We start from the raw sequence: 13,490 nt of genomic DNA on the forward strand, positions 1-13,490 counted from the left end.
AATATGCACTGTTCAAGCATTCATTCAGAAAACAAAAAGTACTGTCACCACATCAATATAATTGAACTAAATTCAAGGAGAAATTCAAAATTCATGTACTTCTTGTTCTTTTGATTAAAAACATTTTTCATTTAAGAGAGGTGAAGGATTAATGGAATTATTCATAACTTTAAGACATAGTTACTAAACACTAATGATCATGAAGTAGAGACACAAAACATAAATGAACACAAGATAAAAAAAACGAAAAGCAGAAAGAAATAAGAACAAGGAATGAATCCACCTTAGTGGCGTCTTCTTCTTGAAGGACCAACAATGTCCTTAAGCTCTTCTTTGCTTCTGTTGGATGATCCCTAGTAATTTTGGTGCTCCTATCCTTAGTTGCTCCCAATAATTGTGTGGAGGACAATTTATCCCCTGAGGTATCTTAGGGATCTCTTTATTTGCAGTCAAATGTTCTACCACTGAGCTATAAACCCTTTAGATGAGTCTTTCCATCTCCCATGACTCAGAGGTGGAAGTTTTTGTCTTCCTTTTTCTCTCTCCTTTTTTTTGAGGTTTCTCTGGCCTTAGGTGCCATCAATGGTTATGGAAAAACAGATCCTGAGGTGATCCTGTGGGGTCTACAGATCCTGAGGTGTCAAGGATTTACATCCCTGCACCAATTAGGCATGTAAAATGCCTTTGCATACCATTCTGGCCTTTAAACGCTGAGGTGATGCACGTTCTGGGCATTCAACGCCCATGTGTAGCATGTTTCTGGCGTTGAACGCCAGTTCCATGCTTGTTACTGGCGTTCAGCGCCAGCTTTCCTCAAGGCACATTCCTGGCGTTCAAACGCCAGAATATTGCTTGTTTCTGGCGTTCAGCACCAGATTCATGCTCTGGTCTGGCGTTGAATGCCAGCCAGATGCTCCTTACTGGCATTGAACGCCAGTATGTCCTCCCTCCAGGGTGTGATTTTTCTTCTGCTGTTTTTTATTCTGTTTTTAATTTTTATATTTTTTTCGTGACTCCACATGATCATGCACCTAATAAAACACAAAATAAAAATAAAATAAAAATTAGATAAATAAAAATTGGGTTGCCTCCCAACAAGCGCTTCTTTAATGTCAATAGCTTGACAGTGGGCTCCCATGGAGCCACAAAGGTGATCAGGTCAATGTTGTATAGTCCCAACACCAAACTTAGAGTTTGGATATGGGGTCTTAACACCAAACTTAGTGTTTGGTTGTGGCCTCCCAACACCAAACTTAGAGTTTGACTGTGGGGGCTCCTCTTGACTCTGAACTGAGAGAAGCTCTTTGTGCTCACTCTCTTTTGTCACAAAGGGATGACCATGTGCCTTAAACACAAGGTAGTCCCCATTCAATTGAAGGACTAATTCAGCTCTGTTGACATCTATCATAGCTCCTGCTGTGGCTAGGAAAGTTCTTCCAAGGATAATGCACTCATCCTCTTCCTTCCTAGTGTCTAAGATTATGAAATCAGCAGGGATGTAAAGGCCTTCAACCTTTACTAACACGTCTTCTACTACTCCATAAGCTTGTCTTAATGACTTGTCTGCCAATTGTATTGAGAACAAGGCAGGTTGTACCTCAATGATCCCCAGCTTCTCCATTACAGAAAGTGGCATAAGATTTATCCCTGACCCCAGATCACATAGAGCTTTTTCAAAGGTCATGGTGCCTATGGTACAAGGTATTAAGAACTTGCCAGGATCTTGTCTCTTTTGAGGTAAAATTTTATAAATCCAGGTGTCTAGTTCACCAATGAGCAAGGGAGGTTCATTTTCCCAAGTCTCATTACCAAACAACTTGGTATTCAGCTTCATGATAGCTCCTAAATATTGAGCAACTTGCTCTCCAGTCACATCTTCATCCTCTTCAGAGGAAGAATAGTCTTCAGAGCTCATGAATGGCAGAAGGAGATTTAATGGAATCTCTATGGTCTCTATATGAGTCTTAGATTCCTTTGGATCCTTAATAGGAAATTCCTTCTTGCTTGAGAGACGTCCCAGGAGGTCTTCCTCACTAGGATTTTCGTCCTTCTCCTCCCTTGTGCATTCGGCCATATTGATCACATCAATGGCCTTGCACTCTCCTTTTGGATTCTCTTCTGTATTGCTTGGGAGAATACTGGGAGGAGTTTCAATGACTTTCTTACTCAGCTGGCCCACTTGTGCCTCCCGATTTCTAATGGAGGATCTTGTTTCACTCATGAAACTGAAAGTGGCCTTTGACAGATTAGAGACTAGATTGGCTAAATTAGAAGTGTTTTGTTCAAAATTCTCTGTCTGTTGCTGAGAAGATGATGGAAAAGGCTTGCTATTGCTCATCCTATTGCGTCCACCATTGTTAAAGCCTTGTTGAGGCTTTTGTTGATCCTTCCATGAGAAATTTGGATGATTTCTCCATGATGAATTATAGGTGTTTCCATAAGGTTCACCCATGTAATTTACCTCTGCTATTGCAGGGTTCTCAGGATCATAAGCTTCTTCAGAAGCTGCCTCTTTAGTACTGTTGGATGCATTTTGCCATCCATTCAGACTTTGAGAAATCATGTTAACTTGCTGAGTCAACACTTTGTTCTGAGCCAATATGGCATTCAGAGCATCAATTTCAAGAACTCCCTTCCTCTGAGGCGTCCCATTACTCACAGAGTTCCTCTCAGAAGTGTACATGAACTGGTTATTTGCAACCATGTCAATAAGTTCTTGAGCTTCTGCAGGTGTTTTCTTTAGGTGAATAGATCCACCTGCAGAATGGTCCACTGACATTTTTGAAAATTCAGATAGACCATAATAGAATATATCTAATATGGTCCATTCTGAAAACATGTTAGATGGACACCTTTTGGTCAACTGCTTGTATCTTTCCCAAGCTTCATAGAGGGATTCACCATCTTTTTGTTTGAAGGTCTGAACATCCACTCTAAGCTTGCTCAGCTTTTGAGGAGGAAAGAATTTATCCAAGAAGGCCGTCACCAGCTTCTCCCAGGTGTCCAGGCTGTCTTTAGGTTGTGAATCCAACCATATTCTAGCTCTGTCTCTTACAGCAAAAGGGAAAAGCATGAGTCTGTAGACTTCAGGATCAACTCCATTCGTCTTAACAGTCTCACAAATCTGCAAGAACTCAGTTAAAAACTGGTAAGGATCTTCAGATGGAAGTCCATAAAACTTGCAGTTCTGTTGCATTAAAGCAACTAGTTGAGGCTTAAGCTGAAAATTATTGGCTCCAATGGCAGGAATGGAGATGCTTCTTCCATCAAATTTGGACGTTGGTTTTGTGAAGTCACCAAGCATTCTCCTTGCATTATTGTTGTTGGGTTCGGCTGCCATCTCCTTCTCTTGTTCTAAAATTTCTGAAAGGTTACCTTTAGATTGTTGTAATTTAGCTTCTCTTAGTTTTCTCTTCAGAGTCCTTTCAGGTTCAGGATCAATTTCAACAAGAGTGCCTTTTTCCTTGTTCCTGCTCATATGAAAGAGAAGAAAACAAGAAAAGAAGAGGAATCCTCTATGTCACAGTATAGAGATTCCTTTACGTTAGTAGAAGAAGAAAGGGGAGAAGAGTGAAGAAGAATAGGTTCGGATTTTTAGATGAAAAGAGGTGAAGAGAAGTGTTAGTAATTAAATAATTAAATAGAAGAAGAAAAGAGAGGGAGAATTTCGAAAATAATTTTGAAAAAGGGGTTAGTAATTTCGAAAATTAAAGATAAGATATGATTAAAATTAAAATTTAAAACAATTAAAGAGAATTTTTGAAAAAGAGAGAGGTATTTTCGAAAATTAGAGAGGGAAAAGTAGTTAGGTGGTTTTGAAAAAGATAAGAAACAAACACAAAGTCAAAGAGTTAGTTGAAAAAGATATTAAAATCAAATTTGAAAAGATAAGAAGATAAGTTAGATAAGATATTTTGAAATCAAAATTTGAAAAAGATAAGATAAAAAGATAAGAAGATAAGATAAGAAGATAAGATTTTTAAGAAAAAGATATTTTGAAAAAGATTTAATTTTTAAAATTAAAATTAATTACTTAATTAACAAGAAACTAAAAGATAAGATTCTAGAATTTAAAGATTGAACCTTTCTTAACAAGAAAGTAACAAACTTCAAATTTTTGAATCAGTCACATTAATTGTTAGCATAATTTCCAAAATATGATATAAAGATAAGGAAAAGATTTTGAAAACAAATTGAAAAAGAATTTTTTGACTTTTTCGAAAAAGAGGAAAAATTGGAAAAGATATGATTTTTGAAAAAGATTTTGAAAAGATAAGATTTTTAAATTTTTGAAAATTTGACTTGACTTGTAAGAAACAACTAATTTTGAAAATTTTTGATTAAGTCAACTCAAATTTTCGAAAATTATGAGAAAAACAAGGAAAAGATATTTTTTGATTTTTGAATTTTTAACTAAGAGAGAAAAACACAAACATGACCCAAAACATGAAAATTTTGGATCAAAACACTTAATACATGCAAGAACACTATGAATGTCAAGATGAACACCAAGAACACTTTGAAGATCATGATGAACATCAAGAACATATTTTTGAAAAATTTTTTAGGCAAAGAAAACATGCAAGACACGAATCTTAGAAATCTTTAATGCATGGACTCTAACAAATGAAAAATTCATATGAAAAACAACAAACAACACAAAGCAAGAAAACATCAAGATCAAACAAGAAGACTTTGTCAAGAACAACTTGAAGATCATGAAGAACACTATGAATGCATGGAATTTTCGAAAAATGCAAGTAAAATTTTTAAAACATGCAATTGACACCAAACTTAAAAATTGACTCAAGACTCAAACAAGAAACACAAAATATTTTTGAATTTTATGATTTTATTAAATTTTTTGGATTTTTATTAATTTTTTCGAAAACAAAGTTGGAAAAACAAAAAAGGAAAAGAAAAATTTCGAAAAAGATTTTTGAAAAGAAAATTACCTAATCTGAGCAACAAGATGAACCGTCAGTTGTCCATACTCGAACAATCCCCGGCAACGGCGCCAAAAACTTGGTGGACGAAATTGTGATTCATATGTTATTGCATTTTGTAAAATTCATTGCTTTTTCTTTCCCTGGCAATGGCGCCAAAAACATGATGCCAATACCATGGTTTACAACTATGTGTGGTCACAACTCCGTTCAACTTAACCAGCAAGTGTACTGGGTCATCCAAGTAATACCTTACGTGAGTAAGGGTCGATCCCACAGAGATTGTTGGTATGAAGCAAGCTATGGTCACCTTGTAAATCTCAGTCAGGCGGATAATAATTGATTATGGATAAGTTCAAAAATTAATAATAAACAGAAAATAAAATAGGATAGAAATACTTATGTAGATCAATAGTGGGAATTTCAGATAGGCGTATGGAGATGCTGTGCTCCTCTTGAATCTCTACTTTCATATTACATTCATCCAATTCTTCTTACTCCTTTCCATGGCAAGCTGTATGTAGGGCATCACCGTTGTCAATGGCTACATCCCATCCTCTCAGTGAAAATGGTCCTATGCTCTTTCACAGCACGGCTAATCATCTGTCGGTTCTCAATCAGGTTGGAAAAGAATCCCTTGATTCTTTTGCGTCTGTCACTAACGCCCAGCCTTCAGGAGTTTGAAGCTCATCACAGTCATTCAATCCCGGAATCCTACTCGGAATACCACAGACAAGGTTGGACTTTCCGGATTCCCATGAATGCCGCCATCTATCTAGCTTATACCACGAAGATTCTGTTAGGGAATCTAAGAGATATGCGCCCGGCCTAAGGTAGAACGGAAGTGGTTGTCAGTCACGCGCGTTCATAGGTGAGAATGATGATGAGTGTCACAGATCATCACATTAATCAAGTTGAAGTGCAACTAGAATAGGAATAAAGAGAATTGAATAGAAAGTAATAGTAATTGTATTGAAACTTGAGGTACAGCAGAGTTCCACACCCTTAATCTATGGTGTGTAGAAACTCCACCGTTGAAAATACATAAGTGAAAGGTTCAGGCATGGCCGAATGGCCAGCCCCCATGATCTGAGAACTAATCATCCCAAGATGATCCTAAGATCTAAAGTGATCAAAAGATGTCCAATACAATAGTAAATTATCCTATTTATACTAGACTAGCTACTAGGGTTTACATGAGTAAGTAATTGATGCATAAATCCACTTCCGGGGCCCACTTGGTGTGTGTTTGGGCTGAGCTTGATCTATCCACGAGCTGAGGCTTCTTTTGGAGTTGAACGCCGAGTTATAGCGTGTTTATGGCGTTCAACTCCAGGTCGTGACGTGTTTCTCGCGTTTGACTCCAAAAAGCAGCATGTACTTGACGTTGAGCGCCACTTTACGTCATCAATTCCCGAATAAAGTATGGACTATTATATATTGCTGGAAAGCTTTGGATGTCCACTTTCCAACGCCATTGAGAGCGCGCCATTTGGAGTTCTGTAGCTCCAAAAAATTCATTTTGAGTGCAGAGAGGTCAGATTCCAACAGCATCAGCAGTCCTTTTATCAGCCTTTTTCAGAGTTTTGCTCAAGTCCCTCAATTTCAGCCAGAAATTACCTGAAATTACAGAAAAACACACAAACTCATAGTAAAGTCCAGAAATGTGAATTTAACATAAAAACTAATGAAAACATCCCTAAAAGTAGCTTGAACTTACTAAAAACTACCTAAAAACAATGCCAAAAAGCGTATAAATTATCCGCTCATCATACACCATCAGTACACTTTTTGAACAAATAGGGGTCATCCTAGATGTAGTGTTTGGCATCCTTGATTAGCTTCCTCCTCATGTGCTTATTGATGTTAGTTGGTAGCTCCCCAATAGCCTTGAAGTTAGCTATGTCTGCAAACCAAGGGGCTACTCGAATCATCATCAATTGTTCATCAGGAAAGCTTTTATTTACTGCTACTTGCTGCATTTCTTCTTCTTGTGGGATCCTTGAGAGGTGGTCAGCTATCTTGTTCTCTGCTCCGCTCTTATCTTTAATCTCAATATCAGATTCTTGGAGCAGCAGGATCCACTTTATTAGTCTGGGCTTAGATTCTTGTTTGGTAAGCAAGTATTTGAGTGCTGCATGATTAGTGAACACAATTACTTTTAAGCCAATGAGATATAATCTAAACTCATCAAAAGCAAAAACTATAGCTAAAAGTTCTTTCTCCGTGGTGGTATAGTTCCTTTGATTCTCATTAAGGACCTTGCTAGCATAATAAATGACATGTACTAGCTTATCTTTCCTCTGTCCTAGAATAGCACCAACAGCAAAATCAGATGTATCACACATTAGTTCAAAGGGAAGATCCCAGCTTGGTGGTGCTATAATAGGTACAGAGGAGAGTTTCTTTTTTAGTTCATCAAAGGCTACCATGCATTCTCTATCAAAAACAAAAGGAGTATTTGAGACAAGTATGTTGCTAAGGGGTTTTGCAATCTTTGAAAAATCTTTAATAAACCTCCTATAGAACCCAGCGTGTCCCAAGAAGCTTCTGATTTCTTTGACATTGCAAGGTGGAGGTAATTTTTCAATTACTTCCACTTTTGCCTTGTCCACTGCTATACCATCTTTTGAAATCTTGTGACCAAGAACCACCCCTTCAGTCACCATAAAATGGCACTTCTCCCAGTTTAAAACTAGGTTGGTCTATTGACACCTTTTAAGCACAAGAGCAAGATGATACAGACAATCAAAATATGAGTTCCCAAACACAGAGAAGTCATCTATAAATACTTCTATGAACTTCTTAATCATATCTGAAAAAATGGAGAGCATGCACCTTTGAAATGTTGCAGGTGCATTGCACAATCCAAAGGGCATTCTCCTATAAGCAAAAACACCATATGGACAAGTAAATGAAGTTTTTTCCTGATCCTTGGGGTCTACAACAATTTGGTTGTAGCCTGAATATCCATCCAGGAAACAATAATACTCATGTCCTACCAATCTCTCAAGCATCTGGTCCATGAAGGGTAGGGGAAAGTGATCCTTCCGGGTGGCTTCATTAAGTTTCCGGTAGTCAATGCACATACGCCATCCGATCACTGTCCTTGTGGGTATCAATTCATTCTTCTCATTTGCCACAACAGTGATCCCTCCCTTCTTAGGGACTACTTGCACTGGGCTTACCCAAGGACTGTCTGAGATGGGGTAGATCACCCCTGCTTGCCATAATTTCAGCACTTATTTCTGAACCACTTCAGTCATAGTTGGGTTCAGCCTCCTTTTTTGTTGTCTTGAGGGTTTGGCATCCTCTTCGAGTAAGATCTTATGCATACACATTGAAGGACTGATCCTCTTTAAATTTGTAAGTGTCCAGCCTATGGCATCCTTGTGTTATCTCAGCACTTGGATAAGTTCCTCTTCTTGTTCCTTACTCAGACTTGAATTTATGATTACTGGGTAAGTGTTGTTAGCACCCAGATATGCATATTTCAAGCTGGGTAGTAAGGCTTTCAGCTCTAGTTTTGGTGACTCTGCATCTTTGTTATCTGTGGTAGTTGGCATGATTGAGTTCCTCATGGTTGCTTGTGGTAATTCTCCATCTGGTGCTTGTTTCAGGTCAATGCTTCCTCCACATTGTTCTTATTCCATGACTTCTTGAACTATCTTTTCTGTGGTGTCTACCAGCATGCATTCTCCTATGGATTCTTTGGGGTAACTCATTGCTTTAAAGACGTTGAAGACCATTTTCTGTTCATGCAATCTCAAGACTAGTTCCCCTTTCTGCACATCAATGATGGCTCCAGCAGTAGCTAGAAATGGTCTTCCTAGGATGATTGACGTGTTGGCTTCTTCTTCCATGTCCAGCACAACGAAATCAGCAGGGAAGATGAATTCTCCTACTTTCACTAGCAAGTCTTTCACCACCCCATGTGGAAACTTAAATGTTCTTTCAGCCAATTGGAGTGCCATTCTTGTTGGCTTGGCTTCCTCAATCTTCATCCTTCTCATCATGGTTAGGGACATAAGATTTATGCTAACTCCCAAATCACACAAAGGTTTCTCAATAGTGATGTCCCCTATGATGCAGGAAATTTGAAAACTCCCTGGATCTTTCAGTTTTTGAGGTAGCTTCTTCTGTATGATGGCGCTGCATTCCTCAGTCAATACTATGGTTTCCTTTGCCTCCCAGTTCCTCTTTTTGGTTATAAGCTCCTTTAAGAACTTGGCATAGAGTGGCATTTGTTCTAATGCCTCAGCAAATGGTATGTTGATTTGGAGCTTCTTGAAGATCTCTAGGAACTTAGAGAATTGGCCATCCTTCCCATCTTTTCTCAGTTTGTGGGTATGGTGCCTTTGGCACATAGGGCTTCAAGACTAGTTTTGGTGGAGGTGAAGTTGGGATCTCCCCTTCATCCTCATTCCCATGCTTTGATGCAACCTTTTCATGATTTTCTTTACTTGGGGCTCCTTCCTCTACAACCTTCCCACTTCTTAGAGTTATGGCTTTACATTTTCCTCTTGGGTTAGCCATGGTATCGCTGGAAAATGTGTGTGTGAGAAGTAGGATTTGCTTGGACAAAATCCCCACTCGTGCCTCCAACATTGAAATTGATGCGCCTTGATTTTTTAGATTTGACCTGTATTCCTCTTGATTAGCATCTATCCTTTTGTCAGTTTATGCTTGTCTGTCCATGAGAGTAGAGACTGCTCCTGAAATCTGGGATGACAGTTGTGCCATTGCAGCCTCCATCCTTTCAAAGTTGCTCTTGATTTCGCATGGTTGCATAATTAAGGATGGTTCATCTTGATTGAGGTTGTTGTGTATGGGTTGGTTATTGTGGTATGATGTGTTTTGTGAGTTATGGTTGGGTCTATGGTTTCCTGTTTGATGGTTGGGGTTGTGGTTAGGATGCTGATTTGATGAATAAGGCTTGTTGTGGTCCTGGTTGTGGTTTTGTTGATTTCCCCACCCAAAGATTGGGTGGTTCTTCCAACCTTGGTTGTATGTCTTAGAGTGTGGGTCGTATGGTGTTCTGGATTAATTGTGCACATAATTAGCTTGTTCACAGTCACCTTTAGATTCTGATGCATTCCCTTCTTGTTAAGGAGTTTGGTCTTGAATGACTGAGGCTTGGTTGGCCTCCATCCTCTTGGTTAAGGCTGCTATTTGTTCTGCAATTGCCTTGTTCTGAGCTAACAATGCATCTACAGAGTTGAGTTCTAGCATTCCCTTCTTCTGAGTCCTTTCTGAGGCATAGAAATACTCATTTTCAGCTACAGTCTCAATGACATCTATGGCCTCTTCAATGGTTTTCTTTTTGTTGAGTGAGCCTCCTGAAGAATGATCCACTGCCTTCTTTGCTTCATAGGATAGTCCCTCATAAAAGATATGTAGTTGTACCCATTCATTGAACATTTTCGGTGGGCATCTTCATGTCAGATCTTTAAATCTCTCCTAGGCCTCATAGAGTGTTTCTCCATCTTGTTGTCTGAAAGTTTGCACCCCAGCTCTCAGCCTGTTGATTCTTTGTGGAGGGTAAAATCTTGCAAGGAATTTGTTCACGACTTCCTCCCATGTAGTTAGGCTGTCCTTGGGGAATGATTCCAACCACTTTGCTGCCTTATCTCTGAGTGAGAAAGGGAACAAGAGTAGTTTATAGATGTCAGGGTGTACCCCGTTGGACTTTACAGTATCACATATCCTCAAGAATGTGCTGAGATGTTGATTAGGGTCTTCTTGGGCACTTCTTCCATATGAGCAATTATTCTGAACAAGTGTGATGAGCTGAGGCTTCACCTCAAATTTATTGGCATGAAATGTCGGCTTTAGGATGCTGCTGCCATAATTTCCTGGGTTTGGGTTGATGTAGGAGCCTAAGACTCACCTCTCTTGCCCATCATGATTGACTGGGCCTTCTCTGGCATGATTATGAACTTCTTCCTCATGGTGATTCTCCATATTCTCCTCCATGTTTGTTTCAAAATACTCTTCCTCTTCCTCAGCACCAACGACTCTCTTCCCTCTTGCTTCCCTCCTTAATCTAAGGAAGGTCCTCTCAGGTTCAGAATCAAAGGAAGTTGAAGCCCCGCTTCTCCTACCTATCATACAACCAATCAAGGCAAAAAGCAAGAAAGAAAAAGAATGAATGAAGAAATTACTATTGTTAGAGTAGTTGTTAGTGTGAGTGGTGCAATTGATCAAACAGTTAGAAGAGTGAAAATATGGACACTAAATAAGATAATCAAAGAAGAAGGAAATAGAGCTCAAAATAAAATAAAAAAATGCTAACTAAAAGAAATTTAAATAACAAGGAATTTAAATTGCTTAATCTAGCTCTCTAATCCATTTAATCACTGTCAAATTTAAGTCAATCCCCGGCAACGGCGCCATAAAACTTGATGACCAGAATTCACTACCCATTTCAAAAATTAGTGAATTAGTTCTTTTGGCAAGTGCACCAAAATTATCACCAAGTAATAACCCACTAGGAGTGGGATCGTATCCACAGAGATTAGCAAATTCAAGCAGTTTTAATTGATTGATGAATTAGTCAAGCGGATCAATAAGATTGTGAAGTGCAAAATTGTAAGTGACATAAATGTAAATGACTAAAATATAAAGAAAGGCTATAAAGTGCAGAAACGGAAATTGCAAAATGTAAAGTGTTAAATCATAAATGACTTGAATGTAAATGGGAGTGGGGAATTGATGAATGTAAAAATTAAGCAGTAAAAAAATGGATAGATAAGAATGGGGAAGTTCATTGAGATTGGGAGATATTGTCTTTTGGATCAAATCTAGCTTATATCATCTTCAATCATGCAACTCATTGACCTCTTGGCAATCATGATTGATTGAGCCCCAATCCCTTGGTGACTCAATCTCTCAGATCTTGATCAATAGCCAATTCCTTGGTCTAATTGCTCATGAAGAGAGATATGCTTGGTTCCTGATTATACCACACACCCTCATAGGTCCAGGTAGAGGGAGGATTATATGTCAAGTATCCAATCACCAAAACCCAGAATCTACTCAAGTGTGAGAAGGGATTTCAAGCATGGTTTCATGTTTCCTTTCCCAAGGTTTCCATAAAACCCAATTGCATTCAATCTCTTTCCCAAGATAATTGAACACTAAGCATTAAGAACGAAATTCCTTCTAGCAAATCAAAGAGAAGATGAAGAGAAGAAGAATTTCACTATTATCAATCCATCAAGTACAACAGAGCTCCCTCTCTTAATGAGAGGGAAGTTAGCTACTCATAGCTTGAAAAGTACTCAAAAATGGAGTGTAAAAGTGGATCTAAAACTAACTGCTTACCCTTCTTCAGTACTCTTTGGGGGTATTTATACTACTCCTAGTAAAATAAAAGAATTACAAAAGTGAAAAGGGAAAATTACATTTTGGAGGGAAAAGAAAACTCAATAAGCGTGACTTCCCAGTTGGCGTGTGACTGGCACTTTGCTGGCGTGTCACGTGCCCTTCAAACTAGCTTGGCGTGCCACGCTCAATCCTTCAAGTGGCACGCTCGTCCCATTGTCAACCTTGGCATGCCACGCCTTTGAACTCAAGTGGCACGCCATGATGGAATTCTTGTGTTGGCGTGCCGCACCTTCGAGCTCAAGTGGCATGCCCTTTGCTTTTTCCACTTTCCTTTGCCTCGGGAAACTTGAACTAGCGTGGCACGCCCAGGGTCTGGCGTGCCATGCCCTTACTGTGTGCTTGGCTAAGCTCTTCTGGAAAGTTGCCCTAGCGTGGCATGCCCAGGGTCTGGCGTGCCACGCCCCTTTGTGAATGAGTGGTTCCTCTGTTTGGGGTGCCACGCCATGAATTCAAGTGGCACGCCCCAATGCTTCTTTGCCCTTTGAATGACTTGGCGTGCCACACCTGGTTGCTCAAGTGGCATGCCTAAGTAAAGAATAGTGAGTGGCGTGCCACGCCTTCGATACCAAGTGGCACACCTCATGTAATTGGCCTCTTTCATCCTCTCTGGAAACTTGTACCAGCGTGCCACGCCTGAAGGTTGGCGTGCCATGCCCATGATCTTGTCTTGTTGTAGTAGTTGGCGTGCCACGCCTAGGCCTTCAAGTGGCACGCCATAGTGACATGCTCGGATTGGCGTGTGACACCTTCGACACCAAGTGTCACGCCCAGTCCTTGCTTATGTTATCTTGTGCATTGGCGTGCCACGCCTGGTTGCTCAAGTGGCACGCCTAAGTGAGGTTGAGAGGTTGGCGTGCCATGCCTTTGACTTCAAGTGGCATGCCCAATCTTCAATTGCCTTCAGCCCCTTCTCTGGATTATTGTACCAGCGTGCCACGCCATGCTGCTCAAGTGGCATGCCTAAGCATTTGTGCACTCTTTAAGCTTGGTGTGCCACGCCTGGGTTCTCAAGTGGCACGCCCAAGTGACTTCTTGGAGCTGGTGTGCCACGCCTTCGACACCAAGTGGCACGCCATAGTGGAGGTTCTTCTTGAGATGGTGAGTTGGCGTGCCACGCCCCTTAGCTCAAGTGGCACGCCCATAGTAGTTGATGGG

At 39.9% G+C, this 13,490-nt stretch overlaps 1 non-coding gene across 1 annotated transcript; it reads left to right on the forward strand.

Moving 5' to 3' along the window:
- Positions 1–2,837: 2,837 nt before the first annotated feature.
- On the forward strand, positions 2,838–2,941 carry LOC112716593 (small nucleolar RNA R71). Its single transcript, XR_003160413.1, has one exon. It is a non-coding gene; the product is annotated as a small nucleolar RNA R71 (small nucleolar RNA).
- The last annotated feature ends 10,549 nt before the right edge of the window (positions 2,942–13,490 follow it).

The sequence above is a fragment of the Arachis hypogaea genome, chromosome 1 (genome assembly GCF_003086295.3).
Source record: "Arachis hypogaea cultivar Tifrunner chromosome 1, arahy.Tifrunner.gnm2.J5K5, whole genome shotgun sequence".
Taxonomy (NCBI): domain Eukaryota; kingdom Viridiplantae; phylum Streptophyta; class Magnoliopsida; order Fabales; family Fabaceae; genus Arachis; species Arachis hypogaea.